General features: G+C 37.8%; 1 pseudogene; it reads right to left on the bottom strand.

Annotated features, from left to right (window-relative positions):
* The window catches only part of LOC110591700, a 44,755-nt pseudogene extending 33,445 nt beyond the window's left edge, over nt 1-11,310 (bottom strand).
* Between the last annotated feature and the right edge of the window lie 6,948 nt (nt 11,311-18,258).

Genomic DNA, 18,258 nt, shown 5'->3' on the forward strand with positions numbered 1-18,258 from the left:
TTCCCCTATCCATCATTCCTCTGCCAGTACTAACATCTGTTCACTTATTGAACATCCCATACCAACATGCTTTCTTAGTCAATATCGCCTCTAAACAAAAATTTATTTAATGGCAAAAAAATGTCAAGCAGTAGTATAATGCTCCTGCTGTTCCTATCATGTACTCTGGCTATAAAGAATAAACAGTAGAATGGATAAAGGAGGGAAATCATTAACACCAAGCTAAAGCTGCCTGACCACTTATGCATGAGAACAAGGCCTGTACTGTATTTTCTTGGTTGGGCAACTGGCCATCAGAATAATTACATTGTCCAGCCTCCCTTCCAACTGTCTACGGCTATGAACTAAAGGTTAGTGGAAAGAAGGAAGTGATGGACTCGACTTCTGGTTCTTGCCTCTAAAGGGAAGGTAATAGCTTTCACTTCTTCTTCAGACTTCAGGCTTCTGCCTGGCATCCGAAAGTAGTGCCAGAAGATTAAATAATTGCCCCTTTCCCTTATTCTTTTTAAGAATTAGCATAATTTAAACAGAATCTTTAATCTCTTTCCTCTTTTCCCTGTTGCTGTTTATAGCAGTAGCCTCCAAACTTCTTTGCCGTAATTCTTCAAAAGAATATTTAAAAAACATTGTTGTATGATTTTAAGTAACCTAAAATTTTTCAGCATAAGTTTAAGTGGTTATAATTTGTGACATATTATATATATTTACATTAAAAAAATAAGATGCATTATTCTTTTAAATAAATTCAATAGAAACTTTACAGTACAGCAATTTGAAAGCTACTAGCATCCATTAAAAAATATATGAACAATTTCTCTTTTTAATTCCAGTGTAGTTAACACACAGTGTTATATTAGCTTCAAGTGTACAATATAGTGATTCAACAATTCCATACACTTTTCAGTGCTCATGATGATAACCATACTCTTAATCCCCTTCACCTATTTCACCCATCCCCCGTCCCCACTTCCCCTCTGGTAACCAGCAGTTTTGAACAAGTTCTTTTTTTAAAGATTTATTTTATTTATTTATTTATTTATTTGACAGAGAGAGAGAGAGCACAAGCAGGGGGAGTGGCAGGCAGAGGCAGAGGGAGAAGCAGGCTCCCCGCACAGTAGGGGGAGTCTGATGTGGGACTCGATCCCAGGACCCTGGGATCATGACCTGAGCTGAAGGCAGTTGCTTAACCAACTGAGCCACCCAGGCGCCCGAACAAGTTCTTTTTTAACAGTCAAAAGTTTTACGTCATGTGTTTTCTCCTTGAATTCATATTTGCATTCTACTCCCCTCACAAAATTTTATCCTCATGTATTATATTCTTATGCTTGAGTGTCTTACATTGACCGTTCTTTCCTACTCTGTGTCACAAAAATACGTATATACACTGAAATTAATGTTTTTAAATTCTCTGGAACACAAGACTCTAAGGTTAAAAAAATGTCTCCTACATTGAATCAACCTTACAATTATTATGTAAACACAAATGATCAAAACAACATACATACAAAAAAATTTTTGATGAAAAATAATCAATATAGGGGCACTTGGGTAGCTTAGTCGTTAAGCGTCTGCCTTCGGCTGAGGTCATGATTCCAGGGTCCGGGGATCAAGCCCCACATCAGACTCCCTGCTCCATGGGAAGCCTGCTTCTCCCTCTCCCACTCCCCTGCTTGTGTTCCTGCTCTCTCTCTCTCTCTGTGTCAAATAAAGAAATAAAATCTTCAAAAAAAAAAAGAAAAAGGATCAATATAAAAATAAAAGATTTATTAGATATTCATCTCTTATTGAATTAGACAGAGCTTATAAACTATACAGCTATGGATTTATGGATAAAAAATACTCAGTAGAATGAGACAGGGTACAACATCAATTATATTCTAATTTTTAAATCTATAGATTTTATTTCTGAGAAGTGCTATTCCTATAGAGAGAGAGAGAGAGAGAGAGAGAGAAATTTCATTTCCCTTTTTTTCCCCCAAGCAATCTCCACCCCCAACATGGGGCTTGAACTCCTGACCTTGAGATCAAGAGTTGCATGTTCCACCAACTGAGCCAGACAGGCATCCCACATGCAATTGCATTTAATGTCTGAAAATGATAGTTGGTAATCGTGCATTTGACAGAATTAGAACAGCAAATCATCATTTGCAAAAAAGGAACTAATCTTAGTTGAATAAAATATTTAATTTGGGACATTACATCCTGACTCCATTTGGATAACACTCATCATAATTGCGGTTTCTAAGAGTACAGTTTAATCTATTTTGTGCAAATTAACAAAATAAAGGAAAAATGTTGGGTTACTAGTAAAGCAGATCTAAAGAAAGCATTTCAGTGAATTCATTAATTCAAAAATTAAAAACATATTCCTGTTAATATATATCTAATTAGTACCTTTTAGAAATAAATAAATGAGCAGAGAATTGGTTAATGAGTGACAGCCAGCAGTAGATTTCAAGTAAAATTAAATAAAGGTTTAGAGTAAGCAATACTCTTTTTTAAAAAATATTTTATTTATTTACTTGAGAGAGAGAGAGAAAGCCTGGGCACACAAGAACGAGCAGGGGGCCTATTCAGGCCCTCTGCCCATTTTTTTTAACCAGATTTTTTATGTTAATGATGTTGTATCTGTTCTTTATATAGTTTGGATATTAACCCCTTATTGGATATGTCATTTGCAAATATCCTCTCCCATTCAATAAGTTGCCTTTTCATTTTGTTTATTTCTTAATAATTTTAATTCTTTTCTGAGTTCCATCACCTCAAATAAAATTTATTTGTTCTTTCATTTGTTATATTATTTTCTTTGTGTTGATTTGAGATATTAGATTATCATTTTTAATCTGCTTTATGAGAATGTCTTTTGGGCAAGTTTTCATCATTTATAGGTATATTCTCTCTTTCCTGAACTTTTTTTTTTTAAGATTTTATTTATTTATTTGACAGAGAGATAGACAAGATAGAGCACAAGGCAGAGGGAGAGGGAGAAGCAGGCTCTGCACCCAGCAGGGAGCCCAATGCGGGACTCGATCCCAGGACCCCGGGATCATGACCTGAGCCGAAGGCAGACACTTAACCATCTGAGCCACCCAGGCACCCTCTTTCCTGAACTTTGATGGAACTTAATCTCCATCTTTTCTCTTTCTCAATTTTTATGTTAGTTTTTTTTTTTTAAAGATTTTATTTATTTGACAGAGAGATAGAGAGCACAAGTAGGCAGAGAGGCAGGCAGAGGGAGAGGGAGAAGCAGACTCTCCATCGAGCAGGGAGCCCGATGTGGGGCTCAATCCCAGGACCCTGGGATCATGACCTGAGCCGAAGGCAGCTGCTTAATCGACTGAGCCACCCAGGCGCCCCTATGTTAGTTTTCTTAAGCTTTAAAAAATGATGTTGTTTTGGATAACTCTTTAGAGTGAAACTTTGATAAGATAGGTGAAACCTTGATAAGTTTATATTAGAACATAATTCTAGAGTTCTCTTGTTTCAATGTTTTTCTTTTTAAAAAAATTTTATTTATTTATTTATGAGAAATAGAGAGCAAGCATGTGAGCAGAGGGGAGGGGGAGAGGGAGAGGGAGAAGCAGGCTGAACAGGGAGCCCGATGTGGGGCTCGATCCCAGGACGGGGATCATGACCTGAGTCAAAAGCAGACACCTAACTGACTGAGCCACCCAGGTGCCCCTCAATGTGTTTTCTAATGAAAAATTGGCAAGAAAATGGCAAGCTTACATTTTGAAATTTGTTCCTTCCTACCTCCATCCCACTATTAAGCTGGATGTTCTTTTTTTTTTTTTTAAAGATTTTATTTATTTATTTGCGAGAGAGAGAGAGTGAGAGAGCACAAGCCATGAGGTGGGTGGGAGCGGGGAGAGGCAGGGAGAAGCAGACTCCCTGCGGAGCAGGGAGCCTGATGCGGGACTTGATCCTGGGACTCCAGGATCATGACCTGAGCCAAAAGCAGTTGCTTAACCAACTGAGCCACCCAGGCGCCCCTAAGCTGGATGTTCTTTTTCTTTTGTCTTTGCTGTGTCCTGCTAAAATTGTATTCTATCCCCAGATGTTTCCCCTCTTTGAGGAGTTTTGTCCCTGAAGGGAGCTTTATTTAGAGAACGTATATGGACCATATCATTCCAGCCTTTTCAGATTTTCCTGCAACCCTTTGCACTCCCCCCACAGAGAGATACGTAATATTGATTCTATCAAGGAAAGAAGAAAGATTAAACATGTAAATCTGAGATTTAAAAAAAGGAAGAAAAATTTTCTGAGGAAAGTCCTTTTGTAGCTATTACAACAGCTGTCTAATAAAAATAATTAAGAAAATAAGAGAAATTCCCCAGTTTCATGTAGAAAGCACCATACTGGTTAACATTTCTCTTATAAATAACAGGAACCATTACTAACCAGCTGAAATTTTAAAAAGATAATTTTTCATAAAAACCAGAGCTGATTCAAATGGCCCAAGGGTAGAACACTGCCAGGCCAGGAGGGCGCACCACCCCCTCACCCCCCATCATGGCTGCTTCAATCTCTGTATCTTCTTTTTTCCTCCTCTCTTACCTCACACTGGTTCGGCCTACTTCCTGGTTCATAAGGTGGAAAGTATCCATTGATATCTGAGTTTCCATTTCCTCTGTTCCAAAAATGAGGCAAAATAAGCCTAGAATTTCTAGTCTACATTCCAAATGCCCTCAGAGGGACTGTGATTGGCCCAGCTTTGATTCAGGTGCTCTGAGTGCATGACAAGGGCCAAGAGAGTGGAGGCAAGTTGTGAGAACAGGAGTGTTCCCACTGTGATCGAATGCTGGCATGGATGGAGACTGAGGATGAGAAAGAAGAGGGGCAGGGCAAGTGGAAAGAAGAGTCAGTTCTTGGAAAATAGGGAGCCAAACAAACAAAGTGGGTATGAAATCCATACTTTTATTTTCATCAACATTAGACATGGGTATTTTACACATGACATCTGCTTATGAAGAGTCAGGAGTAAGAAAAACTGGTTCAAAAACTAGAAGAATGAATAAGAAGTAGGAGATCTTTTCTACCCCATCTTCAACATTATTTTCTTTTTCTTTTTTTTTTATTCTTATGTTAATCCCCATACATTACATCATTAGTTTTTGATGTAGTGTTCCATGATTCATTGTTTGCGTATAACACCCAGTGCTCCATGCAGTACGTGCCCTCTTTAATACCCATCACCAGGCTAACCCATCCCCCCACCCCCCTCCCCTCTAGAACCCTCAGTTTGTTTCTCAGAGTCCATAGTCTCTCATGGTTCGTCTACCCCTCCGATTTCCCCTGCTTCATTCTTCCCCTCCCGCTACCTTCTTCTTCTTCTTTTTTTTTTCTTAACATATATTGCATTATTTGTTTCAGAGGGACAGATCTGATTCAACATTATTTTCTGAAACAAAATCAAGAGTGTGAGACATACAATTGCTGCCTGGGAGGTTAGAAGCAATAAAAACAACGTAAAACAAAAACCCAAACTGAATTCTGAGTTTTAAAAAGGATATGTTTGCTGAGCACTGTTCTGTTACTTTTTTCAGAAGCAAATTCAGATTCTCCAGTAAACTGAAAATATGACAGTAGTATGAGCTTCTGAAATATTTTGTTTAAATGGACATGGAGAGGTTAGCTACTGAACTTAATATAAGCAAAACAGACCAAGTAAAATACATATTTTGGAAGCAAATGCTTTACAAACTAAGCTATAGGCTCCACTTGAGAAAGATCAGCTATTTGAAATAGCTTTGGTTAGTGAATAGTGAGAAAGTTTGAATCTCCAAAAGATTCATTTTCAGAAGAATACAAGTTGCAGATCCTAGAAAATATTTACTGTCAGCTGTCACTGAGTTTTTTTATTCATTATTTTACTAGTTTTTCATTTTTAAGACGAACAGAACAATAAATCCTCTCAGCCTTTGGAGAGCAAATATTTTTAAGATAAATATCTCAATTCTTCCATCATACTCTTAATAACGTCTTCTTGGGAAAGATGCATATTACTTATAAATATTTATGGTACATAATTTTTTAAACAACTTTGAAGTTTAGAAAATATGCATGAATTTACATTGTGTAAAAATGCAGTTACACAGTTATACCTGAGGTGGGCTTCTGTCACAGGAGAAGCCCTCCAGAGAATGAATTGTGTTTTCTCAGTTTTGGTGAGGAAAGTCAGCATTGCTTCAACCTTTTCAAACACAAAGAACCTTCCTGCAAATGTACCGTGATGGTAAGGGATATTGGTAATGGGGAAGTCTGTGCACCTGTGGGGGCAGGGAGTCTATGGGAAGTCTCTGTACTTTCCTTTCAATTTTGCTGTGAATCTGTAGAAAATCTTTAGAAAAAAAATCTTCCTGATCTTTAGAATATCATTTGAGTTTCTCTCTTAGATATGTAGGTATCTAGTGTAACTGACTGGTTGACTAAATTGTGAAGAAGAGGCCAATGTCCAGTAGGCCCACCAAGAATAACATCCCAATTTGCATCTGTACACATGAGCAATGACAATTAAGCCATGCCTGCTGCCTGGCTAATCACAGCCATAAGACACTAGCAACTGTTAAATGCATCTCAGGTTCAGAGATGTTAAAATGCTAAATTAAAAAAAGTGCAGCTTAGAAGCAACATAATTATTTCAGATGCCTCTCTGATGAGAGAGGTCATTTGAGTTGAAAGAACTGAGCCATGCAAAAATCTGGGAGAAAAACATTCTAGGCAGAGGGAACAGCAAGTGCGAATGTCCAGAGGTAGGATGAACTTGGTGTGTGTGTGTGTGGGTGTGTGTGTGTGTTTATTTCAAGTTTTTATTTAAATTCTAGTTAGTTAACATATATGGTAAAATTGGTTTCAGGTGTAAAATTTAATGATTTGTCACTTACATAAAACACCCAATGCTCATCAAAAGTGCTCTCCAATATAGCCATCACCCATTTAGCCCACCCCCCACCCATCTTCCCCCATCAATCTTCACTTTGTCCTCTATAGTTAAGAGTCTTTTATGGTTTGCTTCTCTCTCTCTTTTTTCCCCCTTTCCCTAGGTTCATCTGTTTTAATTCTTAAATTCCACATATGAGCAAAATCATATGGTATTTGTCTTTCTCTGACTGACTTACTTCACTTGGCATAATACACTCTAGCTCCATCCACATCGTTGCAAATGGCAAGATTTCATTCTTTTTGATGGCCAAGTAATATTCCTTTGTGTGTGTGTGTGTGTGTGTGTGTGTGTGTGTGTGTGTACACATATTTTTTATCCATTCATCAGTTTATGGACATTTGGGCTCTTTCCATAATTTGGCTATTGTTGATAATGCTCCTATAAACATTGGGGTGCATGTATCATTTTTGCATCCTTTGGGGAATTTGATGTGTTTAACAGAAGAAAAGAAAGCCAGCATAACAGATAAAATGAGTCATTAATGGGGAGGGTAGAAGGCAGATGAAACAAAGTACTGAGTCCACTTTCGAGGCTGGTTTCAAACACGGCAAAATGAAATGCTGTCCAAGGGTGAAGACCACATATCGGTTATGTGTCTATGTGCAATTATTATTTTATTTGTCCTACATCTAAATATTGCTGATGCAGCTACTTAACCAATGACCTTAATTGAAGCTGAATGTCACTGGATTTTTTTAAGATTATTAAATAATTAGGCTTGGGCGCCTGGGTGGCTCAGTTGTTAAGCGTCTGCCTTCGGCTCAGGTCATGGTCCCAGGGTCCTGGGATCGAGCCCCACATCGGGCTCCCCACTCCGCGGGAAGCCTGCTTCTCCCTCTCCCACTCCCCCTGCTTGTGTTCCCTCTCTCGCTGTATCTCTCTCTGTCAAATAAATAAAATCTTTAAAAAAATAATAATAATAATTAGGCTGTACAAAAGACTCCGGAAGGCCCAAGCAGCTTGAGACTGAGACCGCTTACTCTTTGGATTTTGCTGGATGAATACCATTTAGAATCATCATTGTGATAGAGCTTCATCCTGATCCCTTGCATGTATTTCTACTGAATGGAAGTCAGAATTGGACACTCCTTGAACTTGAGGCCCAGAACAAAGGGCCCTGACCACTAGGTCAACCACATGCAGTTTTGCAGATAGTTCACATGCAACTCAGGGAACATGGTAGGGCTACAATCCAGCCCAAGTTCCACTAACCCAGCTGTGAGCCTGGCACCACGCTGTGTCCAACAAAGGGGGATCTTTTTCTAATTTGCACAAAGTCCCCATATGACCTAGCTTTGGCCCATCCCAACTCCCCCTTCACCTTTCTGGTTTTTCTAACTATTATAATTTGTTTGTATAACACTTTCTAATTTTCACAGGGCTTTAAACTTATCCTCTTGTCACACAAGGCAATCTTCTTACCCCAGTTTTACAGGGTAAACAAAGGATCAGTGAGACCATTGGTTGGTCCAAGGTTTTTCCCTGAGAGTGGCAGAATTGACCCTAAGGCACAGATCTTTAGCTGGGGTCTCACTCTATACCCCACTGCCTCCAATGTGACTATAGGGGGAGAACCACAGTGCTGGCTGAACTGATGCTCCAGGGCCTGTCTTTCGTTTTGTTGTTGTTGTTGTTTGTTTTTTCATATTTTATTTTTAAGTAAGCCCTATGCCCAACGTGGGGCTCAAACTCACAACCCTGAGATCAAGAACAGCATGGTCTACTGACTGAGCCAGGCATCCAATCTCCAGGGCCTTTCTAACCACAGAAAGTGCTTTTCCATCCTCTTATCTTTACATTCACTTTTTTGCTGGGTCAGCAATCCTCCCTCTTCTTCTTGTCTTTGAAGATAGAACAGCTGCTCTGACCACTAAAAGTGCTCTTTTATTTCAAAAGACAATCACCAATTTTTTCACTTCACATGAACTTTAATTCTCACAATTTTTTCATGGTATAGAAGAGAAATGTGTTAAAGAAGGCAGCATAAAGATGACATAATAGATTCAGATGTTATTCTCTAAATAACTTGTTCTGGTATCTATAATTGTGGTGTCATTGCAGAGCATACTGGGTCACAGTGTCTTCCCAATGGGTTTCAATCTCTTCGGGCAACCTCACACTCATCTTTCCATGCCAGGCCTCCTTTTGGTTGAGACCTCAAGAACCCAGGTTTGAATTCTCTCCAACTCATTCTAGAATCACTTCCTAGGTCAGAGTCTGAGGAAACATCCTTAACCATCTTTTCTTAGGTTGTGATCTCTCCCTTTGTCAGAAGGCAGGAACTCTCTCACTTTACTTATCTTCCAAATTCTTTGTTAATCTAGAAGTCAGAATAATATTAATGTATATGGAGACCAAAACAGGTGACTGAGAATGTATTCACCTGCTGACTACAAAGAGAGAATAAAGACAGTGCAGCGAATTCTGAATAAAATTGAATTTTATTCAATTCGACCATCCATTAAACTGAGGTTTTGTTTTTTTTTTTAAGATTTTATTTATTTATTTGAGAGAGAGAATGAGATAGAGAGAGAGAGCATGAGGGGGGGAGGGTCAGAGGGAGAAGCAGACTCCCTGCCGAGCAGGGAGCCCGATGCGGGACTCGATCCCGGGACTCCAGGATCATGACCTGAGCCGAAGGCAGTCGCTTAACCAACTGAGCCACCCAGGCGCCCTAAACTGAGGTTTTATGTTAAAATAGCCTGGGTTTTTATTTGTTTGTTTATTCATTTTTTTAAGATTTATTTACTTATTTTAGAAGGGGGAGGAGGGGCAGAGGGAGAGAGAGTCTCAAGCAGACTCCAGGCTTTGAGCATGGAATCCGACTCAGGGCTCAATCTCATGACCCTCAGATCATGACCTGAGCCAAAATCAAGAGCCAGATGCTCGACCTGCTGAGCCACCCAAGCGCCCCTATAATAGCCTGCTTTTGAAAATGATGATGGCAACAGAAAGTTCTTTGTTTTATTTTGTTTTGCTTTTTAAAAAATGTCCTGACTTGGCAAAATAAGGTCACAAAGCCGTAAGAATGGGAGCTATTGTCCTAAGGTCTGACACAGGATGAACAAATCCTTACTGTGGAAGATACTTCCATATTCCTCTCATGTGTGTTTTACCTCTCATGGCCAGAACTGGCTCAGCAATTCTCAATCCATAATGGAAGCAACGTACTTTGCCAAAATATTGCTTGCAATTATTCTGAGAATAGAACCCAGAAAGAACTTATGTACCTATCGAAAAGGAAATGGCTAAATATACCATAGAACAAGGGATAGCATACAGCAGTTAAAAGAATGAGACTGATATAAATATATGACAGTTAAACTCTCTCTAACCAAGTATTTTATGAAAGAAGGAGTGTATTCATTATCTAGTGTATTAGTCTGGGATCTCCAGAGAAATAGAACCAATAAATGTATATCTTCTAAATCTACCTATCTACCTATCTATATACACATAATGAAAGAGACAGAGATTTATCATAAGGAATTGGCTCATGAATTATGGAGGCTGAGAAGTCCAAGATCTGCTGTTGGCAAACTTATGAAAAAATATTAATTTTTCAAAATCATTGGGATTTCTCTTAATGATAGGAGACTGTGAACTTATTATAAGGAAAAGACAGAACCAATGAATAATGGGTACACACTCCATCAACTAATTGATTTATACAGAAGTTGCGCCCTTTGGAAAATATTTGTGTATTTTTGCTAACTTGGGACATCCTCATTATCACCCCTTTGCCCTACAGGGGAGAGGTAACATTTTGCCCTTTACCACTGAGCCCTGGCTGGTACAAGCCCTTCCCTGATCCCCCCACCAGAGCTGAGAAATGTTGGCAGGGAAGCTTAGCGCAGGCAGTCACCTCTTACTGTCCTCAAAAATGGCTTCTGTCAAAGATGCCACCCCCAGTGGGACCCTGCCTTAACTGCCTCCCTGTTTGGCCCCTGCCTATCTTGACGTCTCAAGGTCCACATCATACTCCCAGCAAGGACTCAAAAGAGAAAAAAGTTCTTCTTCTCTAGTTCCTGTACCTCCTCCATCCTTAAATTTTGCACCACAATAATTTACAACTACTAGTCAAGTGGATGATCGCCAGGAGAATTGTTTCCCTTCAAAAGAATCACCACCCAAAGAGGGCTATGGTTATTCTAAGCTCCACCCCCTCACACCCCTCAAGATAATTATGACATATGGTAGCCAACATCAGGACATTCTGGGTTATAGAATCTTAGTGGGCATATCCACAATCCACTCTGTGCTAAACTGGACTAAGTCCAAGCCACTTCTTCAAAGTCCCAGAGGTAGATCAGGTATGCCTACCTCTCCTGCAGCTTTAGAGGTTCTGCTCCTAATTCTCTGTGCATTACTCCACAAAGAAGAACACAATTTTAGCATCCTTTGATGATCCTGATGATGATTATAATGGTGGCTGCAAATGGTGATTTTTCTAATTCTATAATTTTTTCCGCATTTATTAGCTGGCAGCCTTTGAAAGAAGAAAGCTCACCTCCACCACCACCTTTAGTTTGAGTGTCACTATGGACTAATGGGTTCTTTTCTGACTCAAGATGATATAAACCATTATCGTTGTTCTTTTTGATGTTCAGTGTATCACAAATTTGGGCAGCAGGAAAAACTTTAAGCTAATTCCTGTATCTTTTTTGACATGTCCCCATTAATTTTGAGTACTTCCTTAGTTTTTTGCACAAGATGTTTCCAACTTACTGTGTATTTCCTGTATCCCAGACTTAAAATCAGCGATTTCCCCAAAGAAACTGGGTTCCTCTCACTGGAGAATAGTATTTAGAAATCAGCATCTGTGTACGAGGTATGCCCAGTGTTACTAGAACGTTATTGCTTCTAGGCTTCTTCAGGAAACGGAGCTAGGAAATAAACATTTTTAAAGAACCATGAGTTAATACTGATACCTCTAATTCAAATCAAATCTAATTTCAAAAGAACATAATTCTTCCTATCCTCCTCCTATTCCAATCACAATCTCCCTTCTCCCACAGTGAGGAAAGATCTCCTGGTTTCCAACAATTTTCTCATCATACACAAAATAACTTCAGATTTCTTTACTGATAGCATTATGAAAAACAAACCTATGAAGAAAATGTCATTACTTCTTCACAATTCTTTTTGTACTTAAAATACCTTCTGTTAAGGGAGTACTGTGCTCAAAAGTAAACTGAATTCTTTTTTCTGAGTGGTTATAGGATCAATGTGATAGTTTCATCAGTACGGTTAATTTGTATCTGTGTTCAATATTAGAGTTTGTTTTTTAAATTTTTATTGATTTAATATGCAAAACATTTACATGGTGCAAAAGTCAAAACTACATAAAGAAGTAAGCTCAGAGCAGTCATACTATTTCAACATTTTCATCAGTTTCTGGTTTATCCATCCATATATATATATATTTTAAGTAATATGCACATATAGGGGCACCTGGGTGGCTCAGCTGGTTAAGTGTCTGATGTTGATTTCCGCTCAAGTCATGATCTCAGGGTCATGAGATTGAGCCCAGTGCTGGGTTCCACTGCTTGGGATTCTCCCTTTCCCTCTTCCACCACTGGTGTACACTTTCTTTAAAAAAATAATAATAATATGCAAATATATATGTTGTCTTATTTCCCCCATTCCTACAAAAATATTTGTATTATATATACTCTTCCACAACTTTTTTTTTTTAAAAGAATTTATTTATTTATTTGACAGAGAGAGAGAGAGCGAGAGCAGGAACACAAGCAGGGGGAGTGGGAGAGGGAGAAGCAGGCTCCCAAGGAGCAGGGAGCCCAATGCGGGACTTGATCCCAGGACCCTGGGATCATGACCTGAGCCAAAGGCAGATGCTTAACGACTGAGCCACCCACACGCCCTTCCACAACTTTTTTTTTCATTTAACAATATTCCTTGAAAACAGTCCAAGTCCGTTTATAGAGATCTCTGCTGCATAGGCTGTTCTCTATTCCTGCCATGAAAATTGATTTATTTAAACTTTTATCTCTACTAGGGACAATTTTAGAAATTTTAAGTTTCCTAGGAAATTATTTCTTTCAACTAGATTTTCAAGTGCATTTGCACGAAATTGTACAAAGTAGTCTCAAACTTTAAAAAACTTCTACCATTGCAAAGTTTAGATCTTCCTTGTCATTTCTCATTTTGTGCATTTTCTCCCTTTGTTTCCTCTCTTGATTAGGTTAGCTGGTAGTGTGTCTATTTATTTTTTGCCTAAGAACTGTTTTATTTCCTTTTCCCGAAGATTTATTAGTTCTGTTATTTTTTCTTTTCCAATAATTAATTTCTGCTTTTTAATCTTTATTATTTTCTTCTTTCTGCTTTCTTTGGTTTCTTTTACTGTTTGCTTAAAGGTTTGGAATTGAAAGTTTAGTTCATTTAGTTCCATTTTCCTCCACTTTTACTGATAAAATTATTTTAAGCTATTGCTGTTTCTCCTGTCATTGCTCTAATTATCCCTCCATCCCCCATATTTCCTGTAAAATAAGTTAGAAGCCTAATTAGATTTTTTTATGCAAGAATACTCAACGGATGGTTGTGTACTTTCAATTACATCACAACACAAAGTACACATTATTGTCCTAGCTTTATTGTTGCTAAAATTGATCACTGGGTTTTGGTGGTGTAGCCAGCTTTCTCTATTGTAAAGTTCCCTATCAATATTTTACCCAATATTTTTAGTAACCTTAGGTGATGTTTCCCAGATAGCCTTTACATCATTAGAGGATGCAAAATGGTGATGGTCTATCCTATCATTGCTTCTTTATTCATAGCTGGCACTCTTCACAAAAAACTTTTCCTCAGGGCACCTGGTAGGTTCAGTCGGTAGAATGTGACTCTTGACCTCGGGGTGTGAGTCTGGGCCCCACATTGGGTGTAGAGATTACTTAAAAGTAAAATCTTAAAAAACAAAAACAAAAACCTTCCTCATCTATGAAGAACTATTCCTCACTAATTATTTGTTTATACAGGAAAGGCAGGATACTTGATTAACCCCCCCTATTCATCAATGTTTAAATTACATTAGTAATCTGGCAACCTCCAATGGTAACCAATGTGTTCTTTAAAGCATCATCATGAACAGATTTATACATATTTGATGTTTCAGTTCATTGCAGTCATTACTGTTTTTACTTAACTTTTAAAATTTTATACTTATATCTCTTTTACAGTGAAAATCTCAAATTCTAATGGTATTAACACAATTATATCTGTCTTTTCCTATGTCATCACTATTTTTACTACAAATAAGACAACCAAATGCAGTATAAAATTTCTTCACAGTTCTTTTTTCTTTAGAATACATCCTACCAGGGGTATACTGTATTTTAAAATGAAATAATTGCTTTATCTACATAGCTATGATACCAAATTGATACATGGTTATGTTCATTTGTTTCCATTTGTTTTCAATTTTAGGGATTTATTTTCCCTGTTTTCTAATTATATAAACCGTTTATATGGTTCAGAAGCCAAAACTATATAACAAGATGCACCCACAGAACTTTTTCTTCTATCTTTGCCCTTTTATCCTGCACTCTCTCTCCCAATATAGGAAACCATTTTTATTAGTTTTTGATGTATTGTTTCATTGTTACTTTGTGAAAAATATAAACAAATGTTTTCCCACCATACCAATATTTTCTCACCATTTCTCATACAAAAGGTAGCATACCATAACTTGCATTTTACTTTATTTCACTTAACAATATAGCCTGGCTATTGTTCCATACCAATATATCAAGATATTTCCCATTCCTTTCTACAGCTGCATAGTTCTCCACTGCTTAGATGCACTGTAGTTTATTAAACCAGTTCCCTGTCACTGGACGTTTGAGTGGTTTACAGTTTCACAGGTTTGTGCCTGTAATTTCATATTTTTGAAAGTATATCTTTGGGAGACATTCCTAGAAGTGAGATTGTTGGGTCAAAGATAATATTGCCAAATATCACCCCCATGGTGGTTATACACTTTGCCTTTCCACAAGCAAATGTGGTTTTCCTCTACATTTTCTTCTGAGTTTTATGGTTTTAGCTTCTATGTGTAAATATTTGATCCATTTTTAGTTAACTTTTATATATGATGTTAGGTCAGGGTCCAACTTCATTCTTTTGGACATGATATCCAGTTGCAAAGACTGGATTTTCACCATGAATGATATTGGCACCCTTGTTGAAGTCATTTGAACATGCAGATGACAGATTATTTCTGGGCTCTCTATTCTATTCCTTTGGTCTTATTGCCAAAACCACACTGTTTTGATTGCTATAGTTTTGTAGTAAGTTTTTAAAACAGGAAATGTGAGACCTACAACTTTGTTCTCTTCTTTTTCAAGATTACTTTGGTTATTTGGGGGCCCCTGAGATTCTGATGAATTTTAAAATGGATTTTTCTATTTCTGCAAAAAATGCTATTTGAATTCTCATAGGGATTGCATTGAATCTGTAGATCACTTCGGGTAATACTGATATTTCACCAGTATTAAGTCTTCCAGTCCACAAATACAGAATACCTTTTTTTTTTAAAGATTTTATTTATTTATGAGAGTCGGGGAGTGAGGGAGAGAGTGGAAGAGCAGAGGGAAAGGGACAAGCAGACCCAGTGCTGAGTGGGAGCCTGACGTGGGGCTTGATCTCAGGACCCCAACCTGAGCAAAAACCAAGATGGGACACTTAACTGACTGAGCCACCTAGGCATCCCCAGAATATCTTTCCATTTAGGTCTTCTTTCATTTCTTTGAGCAATGTTTTATAGTTTCCAGTGTATGAGTCTTTCTAAGTATTTTATTATTTTTGCTGTTGTAAATGGAGTTGTTTTCTTAATTTCCTTTTCTGATTGTTCATTGTTAAATATTTCCCTTATTATAGAAAGATTGAGCATCTTTTCATACACTTAGAGGCTATTTGTATTTTTTGGTGGAACTGTCTGTTCATATCTTTTACTCATTTTCTTATTGTATTGTTAGTATTTGATTCTCAATTTTTAGGAGCTCGGTATATTACTAATATTAGCTCTCTGGATAGGGGTTTGAGTTACAAAGGTGTATGCATGTCAAAAATCAGTGAATGTACACTTAAGTTTTGTGCATTATTGCGTTTAAATTTTATGTCTGGAGACATAAACAAATATTGAACTCTGATTAGTGATAAACATGTAGAAGTACTTAAAAAGCAGTATACTGATGTTTGCGGTTTACTTTGAATGCATCGAAAATAACATGAGTGGATATATGGGTGTTTCCTACATAATTTTTTTCAAATTTGCTATATGTTTGACAATGTTCATAATGAAATACTGAGAAAAAATAGTAGCCCTTTAATCATATACAATACAAATATTTTCTCCAAGTTGTCATTTTTTCTTTTACTTTTCTTAAGGTTTTTTTTCTCATGAAAAAATGTTTTTAAAATTATTTATAGATGTACTTGTGAATCTTTTATCGCTTAACTTTGAGTCACATTGTGCAGAGTTTTCCTTCTCTTTTTTTTTTTTTTAAAGATTCTTTTTTTTTTTTTTTAAGATTTTATTTATTTATTTGACAGAGAGAGACACAGCAAGAGAGGGAACACAAGCAGGGGGAGTGGGAGAGGGAGAAGCAGGCTTCCCGCGGAGCAGGGAGCCCGATGCGGGGCTCAATCCCAGAACGCTGGGATCATGACCTGAGCCGAAGGCAGGCGCTTAACGACTGAGCCACCCAGGCGCCCCGAGTTTTCCTTCTCTTAAAAAGCAATTCATCCATTACTTTTTTCTAGTACTTGCATTATTTCCTCTGTGTGTGTGTCTGTCTCAGCCAAAACATTATTTTTAAAGAAATAAATCATTGTGGATCCAGTGAAGTGCCCTGGGCACCCTAGTCTCTGTCCCTTTATCCCCCCCCCAGAAGTAATCACTAAGCTGATTTTGGCATTTATCACTTTTGTGCTTTGGTTATATATGTTTACCATACATGTATATTTACAAACAATATATAGCTATGGCTTTCACATCTGTAAAACATACTCACAAATAGCACCTTTCTGGAACTTGTTTTCTTTGATCAATGTCATATTTTTGAAATTTATCCAAGATAAGAAATATAGCTCTAATCCATTCATTTTAAATGAACATAAAATTCTTCCTAAGAAAATACTGCATTTATTTATCAGTCTCCCATGTGTGTATTTTTAGTTTGTTTTTAGTGTGTATTTTTAGTTTGTTTCAAATTCCCCTCATTAAAAGACAGCTGTCATAAACATTCTTGCAGATATCTTCTTGTATGCATGTGCAACGGTTTCTCCAGGGAAGACACCTGAGTGGAGTTGCTGGTTTATAGGACATGCACATCTTCAGTCTTGAAGAGAGGTGGTACAACTTGCTAGAGAAGTGATACACAATACCTTCAGCAGCAGTGACTATATACTGACAACCTGGTATTATTGGACTTTAAAATTTCTGGCATATATGGAAGGATATCTCATTGTGGCTTTAATATGCATTTCCTTGATTCCTATGAAAATGTGCCTCTTTTCAAACATTTATTGACCATGCAGATTTCCTCTTCAGTGAATTACCTGTCCATATCTTTTGTTAGTTTTTCTCCTGGTCTATGCAGGGCAGCTTCATGGGCATGGGACTTATGCACTTAGAAGTGTGCTTGTTTAATGCTCTGCTGTTGCTATCCTGAAATTCTTAATTTTTTAACAAGGGGCCCTGCATTTTCATTTTGCACTGGGCTCCACAAATTATGTGCCTGGTCCTGAGCTTGAGCCATGTTTGAAATGAATTTTGAAAGATGAAAAGGGATTCATATAGATCTGCTGTTCAACATGGTGGCCACTTAGCTACATGCGGCTACTTAAAATTAAGTAAAATTAAAAATTCAATTCTTCAGTCTCATGAGCTACATTTCATGTGCTCAGTAGGTACAAGTGGTTAGTGTCTACGGTATTAGAAAGCAGAGAGCATGTTTATCTTTAGAGAAAGTTCTATTGGACATTGCAGCTCTAGACTCTTCTGCCTGAAGTATGGCCCACCGACTAGGAGTATCCCATCACCAATCAGTCTGTTAAAGTGCAGAATCTCATACTCCATCCAGGGACCTACTGAATCAGAATCTGCTTTCAACAAGACATCCCCTACCCTCCCAGTGATTCTCACGCACATTCAAGTTTGAGAAGCACAACTACAGAAGACATAGGCCTTGGGTGAGTTAGATAGGTGAGTTCCTAGGGTGGAGGGAATCAGAGAGTGAAACTACATTCTGAGGGTACAGTGGGTACAAAGACAAGTACATGAAAATGTACCCACAGTA

Source organism: Neomonachus schauinslandi, chromosome 1 (assembly GCF_002201575.2).
Source record: "Neomonachus schauinslandi chromosome 1, ASM220157v2, whole genome shotgun sequence".
Classification (NCBI taxonomy): domain Eukaryota; kingdom Metazoa; phylum Chordata; class Mammalia; order Carnivora; family Phocidae; genus Neomonachus; species Neomonachus schauinslandi.